Source organism: Anser anser, assembly GCF_964211835.1.
Source record: "Anser anser genome assembly, chromosome: 5".
Lineage (NCBI taxonomy): Eukaryota > Metazoa > Chordata > Aves > Anseriformes > Anatidae > Anser > Anser anser.
The window spans coordinates 46,128,020-46,140,199 of NC_139725.1; the positions used below are offsets into that span (position 1 = coordinate 46,128,020).

General features: G+C 40.3%; 1 pseudogene across 1 annotated transcript; it reads left to right on the plus strand.

Annotated features, from left to right (window-relative positions):
- The first annotated feature begins 2,537 nt into the window (after positions 1-2,537).
- LOC310901168 lies at positions 2,538-11,715 on the plus strand (annotated as a pseudogene). The gene is made up of 4 exons: positions 2,538-2,651; positions 4,657-4,798; positions 8,125-8,259; positions 11,681-11,715. The product of its transcript is annotated as an uncharacterized misc_RNA (transcript).
- The last annotated feature ends 465 nt before the right edge of the window (positions 11,716-12,180 follow it).

Sequence of the window (12,180 nt, forward strand, 5' to 3'; positions counted from 1 at the left end):
AGTGGAGTACTTAGTGTTAGGTCGGAGGTTGGACTCGATGATCTTGAGGTCTCTTCCAACCTAGAGAAATCTGTGAATCTGTGAATCTGTGAATCTCAGTGCGGCAGTTTTGTCCTCTGTAGCTCCCCATCAAGGCCACAGACCTGTATGGAAAGGGACAGTGCAAGTGCCATGGTGTCCTTCATGGCAGGTGACATTCTTGGCTGCTGGCAGCTGAATCAGAGATGAACTCAGTAAGGAGTGAACTCTTGCCCTCCAGTATAAAGTAACAGAAAGAAAGAGAGGGGCCTGACTTTTGGTCAGGAGATTGCTTTGTAAAAAGTAACATAACCCTCTAGTATCAAGGTCAAAAGCTAATCTTAACTACAGCAGTAACAAGACAGCAGGAACATATTCCAAAGCTATTTAGCAGTGCAGGGTAACACCAGAAAACAAGCATCAGGGTGTAATGAAGAATAGTGCAGAATTCCTTAACACCTCAGTGCTGTTTCTTGAGCAAGCACAATCAGATTTCTTGCTAAACCCTCTCTTCACTGATTTCTATACTGCTTACTTTTATTTTTAAGGTTACAAAAGGTATTTAGTATGTGTGATTAATAAAACGTTTCATTCTCTTTATTTTTAAACTGTTAACGTGTAAGCAAAAAAGATAAAGTATGTGACTTTCAGAGCTGAAAGTCTTCCATCTAAAGCTTGCTTTATCACTTTCTCTATATCAGTTACCATATCTCTCTGAGGAAAATGAAAATTAAAAATCCAGCATTTATCCCCCTCCCACTCCCTCCAAATCTGGTTCTTACATGAGAATATCAAGACTAGGTAAATCAAAAACGTCTCACGTTCAATTGACTATCTGACAATGCCAGTCTGGGCCCTTAAGTAGAACTCCGATAACACTGCTTATTCTTTCATGTTTCATTCTGCAGTTGAATGTGATCTCATCTGAAGCATTTGGATGCTGTACTAATGATGAAGTATGAATTGAGAGGTAGAGAGATTCTGTATACCTGGGATATAATTCCACAGCCACATTTGTAGCCATAGCATTGCAGATGGTGTGAAAATAGTGCTGATTAAAATAATCAGTCTAGCACTTAATAGCACTTTACATTTTCAAATACAACACATTAATGGATTGATCTTTGCCACACCCCATGGGGTATTTTCCTTTGCTTTTCTTATATACGTAAACTGAGAAACTGCACACAGAGGAGACAGACTCTAATTTAATTTGTTGTTATAACAGCTCTTGATCGCACTGAGTATTGCTCTATGAAAGGAATAAAAGCTTTCTGGTGATTTTAATTTCTTACTGAAATCAGCCAGCTCTGGGAGCCCTTAATTTTTTCATATGCAGGTTGGATAAAGTAGAAAAGGTAATGAAGAGATTGGTATTGTCATGAAATAACTCTTTTTTTAGCCCCTCTTTCTTTCTTAGATTGTTTTCTGATCAGCGTAGCAGCAGAGTATGTGCAACATGGGACAGTTAAATAAGGCCTAAGGAGTTTTAGCTGCTGCAGCTAGTGCATTCAACACAGACTTTACAGGTTACCCTCCTCTTCTTCCTTACTTCACATTTTGTTAGGACAGTTGGGAGACAACAGAACAGCTGTCAGGACTGAGACAGCAAGGTCATTTGCAAGGAGCAAAACAAAGGGATATTGTGTTGCTTAATACCAGAAGAATTTTTGTACTGTGGCTAGTGTCTTAGGGATAAAAAATCAAACAAAAAAACAGGCATTATACTGTAGATGGAGGTGGCTTTCGGACTGTCAAGTGTGTTTTTATTACATCATTTATCTCAAATAAGTAATTGAGGTTCAGCAACTCCTGACAGGAAATGACATGCAGACCAGCCTTGTTTTAGGCCAAAGTAGAAGCATCTATCATGTAAATTAACTCTGAACCGTGCCAGCAGGCTACATACATTGAAGGGATAATGGGTGGATGATGTATTTCTTTATCCTAGGCCTTATTTATCTACTTTTTTTTTCTTTTTTTTTTTTTTAATAACCAGCTGTAGTGATAGTTGCCAAATATCTATGCAATGTAAGAATGTGGTTATCTAAAGGGCTAGAGGATATCTGAAACCATAATCAGGTACTGAAAGATTAGCTGGGGGACAGTCTCAGACATGCTTGTACATCTGTTTTTTGCCCATATCCACTCAGCTTTGTTTTCCCTTTCTCTGTAAGAAGGCCAGAACCAAACTCAGGATGCCTAGGATTAACACAAAAGATTAGTCTTCTCTGAGTTACTCATTTGCTAAACGTTATCTTTATTTCCTATTTAAATCATCAGGAGCAGATGGTCTACAGGACATATCCATATGGTATAGTCCAATGTTATAAAATCATAGAATATCCTGAGTTGGAAGGGACCCATGAGGATCATCAAGTCCAAATCCTGGCTCCACATAGGACCACCAAAAAATCAGAGCGTTTTCTGAACTCCAGGAGGTTTGGTGCTGTGACCACTTCCCTGGGGAGCCTGTTTTACTGCCCAACCACCCTCTCAGTGAAGAGCCTTTTCCCAATATGCAACCTGAACCTTCCCTGATGCAGTTTCATGCCATTCCCTTGAGTCCTATTGCTGGTCAACAGACAGAAGAGATCAGCGTCTCCCCCTCTGCTTGCCCTCTTGAGGAAGCAGTAGGCCACCCATGAGGTTTGCCCCGCAGTCTTATCTTCTCTGAGATGAACAAAGCAAGTGACTTTAGCCACTCCTCATACTTCTTGCCCTCTACACCCTTTCACCATCTTTGTTTTCCTCCTTTGGACACTCTCTAATAGTTTTATGTCCTTATATCATGGCACCACAAACACAGTACTAAACATAATATTGAGGTGAGGCTGCACCAGTTCAAAGTGGAGTGTCATGTCATGAAGAGATACCTAAAAAAACTGTGTAGCTGTTACTAGAAGCAGTCTATCTGCACTTGAAGGAAGCTGCTGTAACAAAACTCATTGAAAGAACTTATGGAAGGGGAAGTGGGTAATTATTTTCAGGAGCTCTAAGTAAGTTGATTTTGTCCACTGACACTCTCAGACCCACACACAAACTCTAGAATGGGTGTGCCCAAGTGATCTGGCTAGGGTCACTTGTGCCACATGGAAGATGTGCCAGCTGTTGTGTGCTCATCACATTCCAGAGTTCTTGTCTGATGATGCTGAATTAGTCTGGGGACTGATCTTTTATACCTGTTAGGAGCCAACAGTTATTATAGTGTTGTTGTTAGATTCAGAATCTTGCATCAGTGTCCATGAATCTTAGGCAAGACTACTGATTATTTCCTTTTTTTTCCCTTTTTTTTTTTCTTCTTGCATGTAATATATGTTTGGAATATATACACAACTGTGTAGCTATAGCCTGTTTTCCTTGTAAGCTAACAAGAAAAGGAATGGCCTGTGACCTTGATGCCATCCTCCTGGTGTTAGTGTAGGATCTCCCCCTGATGACTCGTCTGTGCTATGATTTTACCAGAGTGCAGGCTTTCTGGTCTTGACATGAACAACACACTTCTCATTTTTATTGCTGGGAACAGTGTCCTTTGTTGTCAATGCAGACCATTCTTTTAACACTTGTTTTACTGTTTCTTCAGTTGCTTACACACACACTCAATTTAATTCATGCTTAATTTGTATGGATATTTCCATTACAAGTGTCTATATTTCTATTAGAAGTCTCTATACATTCATCAGGGCAGCTCAGATTTAGAGTAAGTAAACCTGAGCAGAATAGCAAGTAACACGGCCATGGACATGCATATCTGTTTATTGTCTGAGTGGGAAACTATGGTTTAAATCCTAACTCACCTTGAAACAGTTCAACGTTCCAACTGTGAGCCATGAACTTGTTTCAAGTCTATTGCTCTTACAAGGTCAAAAAAGCAGCAGCAAGAGACTATGCCAAGCTAACCAGTTCACTGTACAGTTAAGTGGACTAGCTTGGACGAGTACCTTCATTCTCAGATTCTTAAATTTTGTTTTCTGCTGGTTTCCCCTTCTGTGCATATATTCTCCAGACAATGCAGTTTCCATTCTTATAGGTGTTCATCATCACATCCACAAGTTCTTAATTGGCAAATCAAGCAAAAAGGGCATGTTTCCTCGTTAGCTCAGTCAACCTGACTGTTCACTGTCACTGAAATGATATGAAACATTTCTTTCTGAACTGGGTTAATACAGCACTATGTCAGAGATCAGACACCAGTTTCTTTATAGAAGTACACATCTAGTAGTTTGTAGGTTCTATCAAGGATTAGCAAACACAGTATTTTGTGAGTGCGTAATTTACAAATGTAGCTGAAACTATAGAACCAGCATTTGACACATAGTGGTAGTAGCTGTATTACCAGTGTGTTAGCAGAGAGTTAAAACCCTTTACTTCTAAAGCTCACAGTTTATGCAGGCAGGCACAAGCTACAGGATTGCATCTCAGTGAATTATGCCTCATTAAGTGTATCTTCAATTTCTGTCCTCTTAAATAGTGTTCTATAGGACATGTTAGAAAAGTCTGTTCCAAATCCATATCTCATCTGTGCATTAATTCAGAAACAATAGCAATCACTCCTCCTAAGCCAAGCAAGAAGTGTTGCTATCCACATAAGAAGGGAGTAAAACTTACTGCCTTGAAACATGAGGAGAGTGAGAGAAGACAGCTGGAATTATTAACAGTTTCATTGACCCATTCATAAATTACTTGAAGGAATGTCCAGAGAGACCTTGATTTTAAGAGGTGACCGAAATGACCACAGGGAGCTATTATGAATCCTTAAAAGTGAGTAAATCTGTATTAAGTGAGTTAATAGCATCATGAGCTTGAGATCACAAGGCTGCTATTATATCCAACAGAACTAAAGCAAATCAAAGTCAGATCTGGTGTTAAATTTAGAAGGGGTTCCTTGCAGGGCTTTATCAATCTGTCCTGTGTTAAAGCTATCTATTTTGAGTTTATATACAGTGCCTGTGAGTAGTATCTTTTATATGGTGAGTGTTACTATTACTGATTTCAATGGGATTGCATAGGTATGAATGTAATTGTACACAGTAAATCAGACAGAAGGATTCAAACTAACTGGTACAATCTTATTCATCAAGAGAGGTACAGTATTTCTTATGGAGGTCCTTTGTTAGGATGTAGAACCACGTAATATTGAACCTGAGGTGTTAGGTATAATGAGTTGGGGGTTCAAAATTGGATTCTAGCAACAAATTCACCCTTTTGTTTAGATACTTTACACTGCTTTTGGTTAGTTTGTTTTATGTTGACTTTGGGACTGGGAAATGTGCATTTTGTAATTATGGTAAATAATTGAAATTATTTTGGTATTTAAAACTAGCATCTTAAAATTATCACTGAAAGCATTTTACGTAAATTTGTATGTGCTGATTTATTATCATTATTGCTCCTTGCTACTTCATAGATTGCCTAGCAATTTCAGAGAAAGAATTCCAAATTATATTGCAATCTATAGCCCAGCATCTGTGAAATGAAAGAGGATCTGACTGATATATGACTGGTATATGGAAGTACATGCATGCTCATAGAGATTAATTTACTGTTGAAGAGCAGCCTCTTGTTATATATATATTTAAAAAAAAAAAAGGTGTATATTCAGAAGATTCTAAACTTTACCCAACTTTATTATTTACTGATACTGGAGAAGTAAGAGAAAATTATTATTCAATTATAAGGCACAGAAATTGAGAGATACAGATGTCTTGCAGTTTTGAAATCTGAATCATCTTGTTGCAAATCCAACAACCACTGCTCTTGGGTGTGCGGATGGGTGGAGTAGAATGAGAAGGAAGAGAGGGAGCCCATCCTTTCAACATGGGGTGTTCTGTCACCCCATCTCACATAACTGTTCTTTGAGATGCTAGGACTTCTATGAGAGGTTCAGACTGTACAACTGCCTCTGCACAGTCTACCTGTTCTTCTAGAAGGTGATGTAGAAATAGGTGAGACAGACCATTAGAGCTCCAGAGAACTGACCAGCTAAGTTCCTGCCTTTGTGTTTCTCACACAGTAATGCAAAGCTGAAAACTACCTTCTAGATTTCTCACCAAGTCTCTTCAAGACATGATGCTTTCTTTGTGCCTTCCAGGATGTGTTCACCACAGAGATAAAAGCTGAGATTGACTCTTCCACAAGGTTTCAATAGGAAAGAAGACCAGGAGCCAGTGAACCAGAATGAGGAGGAAGTCAGAAAACATGCCATTCAATTCATCTTGTAGCACAAAAGCAGGTAAGTGTTTGTGACTCAAAGTGCTCAGAGATCCTTGATGAGTCATTTCTCCACGTACGTGTTGAATTTTAGCATACTATATATTGTAAATAAATGGAGTAGACAGTGATTGAAAACCTTTGGGCTTGTCAGTAAGAAAATGTAACCGACTGGCTCCCCAGTTGAAACCTTCTGGCTGCTGCAGTTCCTCATTGCTCATTAAGACTCTGGATGCTGCATTTTATTTCAACCTATGGTCTTGAGCAGTCACTGTTGCATATCTCACTTTGTGGGGAACAGATCTGCTTAAGCAAACACAACCTTGTTTTTGACAAGGTTGGGTGGTAAGAGGAGCTGTGCTGACATCTACCTGCACTTCTCAAAAGCATTTGACTTAGTACCACATGACATTCCAATTAAAAAATTAGAACTATGCAAAATTAATGTAGCACTTAATAAATAGATTAAAATTGGCTCATGAGTTTCAAAAAAAAGGAATTGTAAATGAGGAATCATCATCCATAGAGGGTATTTCTAGCAGAGTTCCATGGGGATCTTTTCTAGCCTAATACAAATCTGTGGTATTATTAATGGTTCAAAAATGAGGAAATCGGTGCCGGTAAAATTTGCAGAGGATACATTACTACTAAGAGTAAATAGTGATAAAGTTGGATCAGTTTGACAGATCAGTCTAGTTCATTAGGGAAGTGGGGCTTGTTTAACCAGCATAAATGTTAATGTAGCCAGATGCAAGGTCATGTGTTTGGGAACAAAGACGATAGTGCACACGCACAGAGCAGGGTACGTGCTTCCAGGGAAACGGTGACCCTGAAAGGAGTTAGAAGTCAGCTAATTGGCTGAACATCTTAGTGTAATGCTGTGACTGAAAACTAATGCGATCCTCAAATGAATAAGCAGAAAATTATTTAATAGGAGCAGGAAGACAGAGACTATGGCTCTACATAGTGATGTGCTCTTACAGAGTCTTGACTGAGACCATTATGTGCATCCCTGAGCTGGAAGTTGAGCCTATCCTGTGGGAGGTGAAAACACTGCACAGCACAGCCCTCTGAATATGACATGCTGAAGTGAAGACACCAAAGGATGTTCTCTGCCACCCATAGATCTGTTTGAGTTGCAAGCTTTCTTGACACGGTATAAACTGTTTAAATGGTAGCATCCAAGTTGCTTCATGTTTTTGCTCTTATGTATCAGTCCCAGCTAGAGAGGAGCAAACAGAACTGTCCAGCACTGAATAGAATGCTGCTGAATTATGAAAGTGCTGAAATGTGACTTGATTCATATTCCAGAAACCTCAAGACCATGGCCTATTTCATGGAGTGGGGAAGATCAAAAAGTGGATGGGGAATAAAACCATGCATTGGCTAAATAATTCATCATATTACCTTGCTAATCAGCTACCTGAGGGGATAACAAATGTATTGAGAGCCTTTTTCCTGCTCAGTACTGACTTTACTGGTCATTTAGATGCTAGCTTTTTTATTGAGTTTACAAATTAGATATTGAAGAAAACACTACAGATAGTGGCAGAACTCAAATGTGTTTCTGTATTTCCTGAAGTCTGTACCCTACTCAGTGTTTTGGAACCATATCTGCAAAATTGAGAAAAGGACACTTTCTAAAGATATGGGATTCCTTCCTTCCCTTCTTCCTTCCCTCCTTTCCTCCTTCCTTCCTTCTCCCTCTCCTTTTCTTTCTTTTCTTCTCACACTAACTTTATCTTCTAAATTAAATAAGTGTCACTTTTAATTCTTTTTAAATATTTAAGTACCCTTAATTTGATGTTGTATGTTTAGATTTAGGGCAATGCTGTTGAAGCCTAACCCCATGTGGAGAGCTTGGCACTGAGATGCTCGTGTTACTATGTATTGCAGAGACCTGGAGAATTTCTTTCTCTCTTACTGAATAGAAGATTTTGAATAACCATGGCAACAGTAAAACCTGCTGTGAAACTTACAGCATGAAGTGTTGCAGATATCTACCTTTGGGGACCAAGGAGTTAGTGAAGAGTATCGCTTCTGTGTTGTTGTTCCCCCCTGTCCCATCACTCCCAGGTTAATACTGGAGAGATGAACATAAAAACAAGTGAACAGTTTCAGACAAATAGTTTGTACTGCAATTTTCTTCTGTTTTCTTTTTATCAGACTGCTCTTGCATTGGTTGTGGATTTTTTCTATGACTTATTTAAAAGAAATCAGTATGAAATATTTAATTTTTAATATCGGGTATTCAGAGCAAACTGCACAAATGCTTGAAGTAGTGTGTGTTTTGCAGGGAGCAAAATGGGACATACAGCTTATGTGGAATGATTTGCCTGGCTTAATTCGATCCCCTTAGGTAGTTTCAGTGGGAATGTGATTGACCTGGTGAGGGGAAAAAATCACACGTATGCTAAGGTTACCAAAGATCAGCTGGGCTAGATATTCTTTTAGCCTACAGCAAACACAAAATGTTTCAGAGTAGTTGAAATGTTCTTTTCTATGAGGTAAATTGACCTGTGTTTCATTTGCCTTGAGCTGAGAGCCTGTATCTGAACAGCCACTGGGACTCAGGTGCTGTGTGGCAGCTTAAGTCTGAACTGACTCTGTGCCTAGGTCTTTAGATTCAACTCTCAGGACTTTTAAAATGGGAGCTGGACTGGGTACTAGAGTTGGAAAGTACCTTAGACATTTTATTATGGTTATTTTCTCTCCCCAGCCAGCCTGCTTCATTCACCCTCACAGGTGAGGGAAGAGAGCAAATTTTGCATTATTCCACATTTGTGAATCCAGATTATGTCTGTTGTTAGCCTTACAGCTTTAGCAGAGTTTCTCAGGTGTAACATTTACATAATTGAATTCAGAAATTGTTTAGTTGGTTGTGTCCTTATAGAAATTTCTTCATTTTAAAATGTCTAATTCTGTATTCTGTGCAGACTGAAGTCTTGGGGCAGGTGCTACCTGCCTACCCTCCAAAAAGGCAGAAACATATATAGACACATTCCTTTGGCAATGTCCTACTTGCTGAGGTTTAGTGTTCTGCTAAGCATTTATATGCAGCCTTGTGGCTCCACATGCCTTTGCTTGATTCAATCTATAGTCAGTATAAACTCAGGTCTGCTAACAATGCCCTGGCAGAAGTGCCAGAGTGGCTGCTGAGAAATGAAAATGCTTACTCATGATCATTGATATATTAGAAATCTTCCCTCCTTGTAGCAACTACAGCTTGCATTCAGTTGTTGTAACATCTTCCTTTCTGTCTGTATTCTGTGTAAAGGAAGCAAAGCACGTTACACCCCTGATGACAGACAGGTACTCGCTCCAATGGGCTGTTGGTCAGCTGCTTCTGTAACTTCTTTAAAGCATCCCAGTAGCCAGTACAGATGGTTTTGGATGTGGGAAAGACTTGTATGCTATGAAATATGAAATGTTGGTGTACATGTGCAAAGTGGAAGGACATGATTGACAGGGTAAGAAGTAATGGGCATAAACTGAAACACAGAAATATCTTTCTGAACATCAGGAAACACTTCTTTACCATGAGGGTGACTAGCAAAGTTGTCCAGAGAGGCTGTGGAGTCTCCCTCCTTGGAGATCTCCAAAAACCATCTGGACATGGTCCTGAGTAACCTTTTCTAGGTGGCCCTGCTTGAGCAGAACAGATGTTCAGGGTATCTCCAGAGGTCCTTTCCAACCTCAGCCAGTCTGTGATTCTCTGCTGATAAACCCGTCATGGCCCCTAGCAGGTGACTCATTTAGAAGAAAATCTAAGAGTCTGGCATGTAGTTCTTGTGCTTGGAAGTCCGCCATCACTGGTTGGAGGCAGGGACCAAAAAACAGTATTTGCAGTTGTATTTCAGCTTGCAAATATCTTTGCCTCTCTACATCTGTGCCCCAGGTATAGAAATGTTTCCTTAACAGTGATGCTCTGAACTTCATCAGAGATCTGTGTGATGTGTTTGGAGATCTGCAGATTACAGGCACTACGGGAACGATTGGTCTGTATTATGCTCTGCCATGGGGTTTTCATGTTAGTGTAACTGGTGTGTGGGCATTCACTTAGAGACAGGAGGGTATTTCTCTTTTGCTTGTGGCATCCATTTCCATACAAAAAAATGTGCATGTGACAGTGCTGAAAAGCCTTTGCTATTCACAAAGCTATTAAAAATCCTTTTGCTGTGCTGAGAATTTTAATTGGAGTTGGATCTGCACAGTTCTTCCACAGATTTTAAAATGCTTATCTGTGCTTGTCTGTTTATGTGTTTATGCCCTTAGACTTCATCACCTAGTACTCACATGGCTCCAGGAAAAGAGGCTCGAAGCTCTCAGCACACCCCTTTCCTTGCAGGGTTACTGTGGCTGGGAAGGTCGGTGAGGATTTCATCTGCCACCAGAGAGCACTGTAACTATACGCTCCAGCCAGCCGGCCCAATTTCCAGGTCAGGTTCTACCTGATGCTGCCTGTTTCTTTCATCAGCTTTCCCTTAGAGCAAAAAGGTTCTTAAAGGAAACCCTGCAAAGGACAGCCCTGTGCTTTTCCATGCTGCTTTACCTCCATCCTTTTATTCTGTGAGTCCACACATACAGGGTTGAGTCAGCACCCGCCCAAGCGCTAGGCAAGAAGGGACTCCACCTTGTCAAAGGGCAGCTGACCACTTGCACAGCCCCTTGTGTTAAGCTGGGTGTACAGCCAGAATGCATCTGCCTGCAGGCTGGAAAAAAAAAAAAAACAGACACTGCTGTTATTCTGTTGTCTACTATCCCTTGCTATCCCTTGCTGTTGCTCAAACACAAGAAGAAAGGGCAATGTAGCAGCTACCCTAAAGCAGGGAGGTCACTTTGCTCCCTCTCCTCTTCTACAAAATGTTTGTCTGTTTGTTATTCAAAACAACCTTGTTTAAACTTAAAACAAATGTTCTCTATTTGTCATTAACTTGAAATCTTATTACTTCTGTTTCAGACCTGAAGGACTTGAGTGTATTTTCTACTTATTCCCACACCAGTATAGCTTCACTTACATCCTTCAAACAGCATGGCTGGCAGCAAAGCTACCAATGCTTTGAGTCCTGATGTATCTAAGGAGCACAGCACTGCTGGCCTTCTGTGATCATTCATGTGGTTTGTATGCATTTTGCCTGACTGAAACCATTGTACCATGCAGGCCTAATGATTACTTTGAAATTGGGCATCTCCCTTTTTCCCTTTTTAGGGATGGCAGAGACCTTTGTAGATGGTACATGTACCTGGCCCTGAAATAACGTATCTGCAGATGTGGAGACAGCCTTTAGGTATTTCCTTCTTGAAAGGCTACAACACCAACAGATATTAATCCTTGGTTTTGTGCATAATAGTTGTGGGCTATTCATCACTGGATGAAAGGAGATCCCAGAAACACTGCACCAGAATGTTGTTGTTCTCTGTGCAATTTTTTGACTATTTCTCATTGTTACAGGCAGTGTCAGAGGGCTTCCTCCATCTCCTCAGTAGCAGGGTAGCAAGGGATTGGAGTATAAGGATACCTTGGTTCTCATCCCTGGGTTTAAAGTGTACATGGGAATAAGGCAGAGGGGTGAGCTGGCTCATTATATCCTCCTTTTTCTGCAGTAACTCAAGTGCTGTGTCTGAGCAATGCTGGCTCAGCTTTTCAAAGCAGTGACCTTCTGCCCTGTGGAGATGAGCTGTTGTCAGAGCTATTGTTTTAGAGTCAGTACACATTCAGGCAGCATCTCTAATAGCTTGGGTACAGTAACACCACAATAGGGGATGCAGTTCATATGGATGGAAACAGGCATTATGTAGCGTCTTTCAGGCTGTAGAAGGTAGAAGTGATCATTCATGTGACATCTTGACACCCCAATGCCTGAGCATATGCTGCTCATTCAGTAATACATGGGTTAAAATAGCATATGCTGGGATAAAAGTCACATCCTGGGTCAAATGGAAGAGAATTTT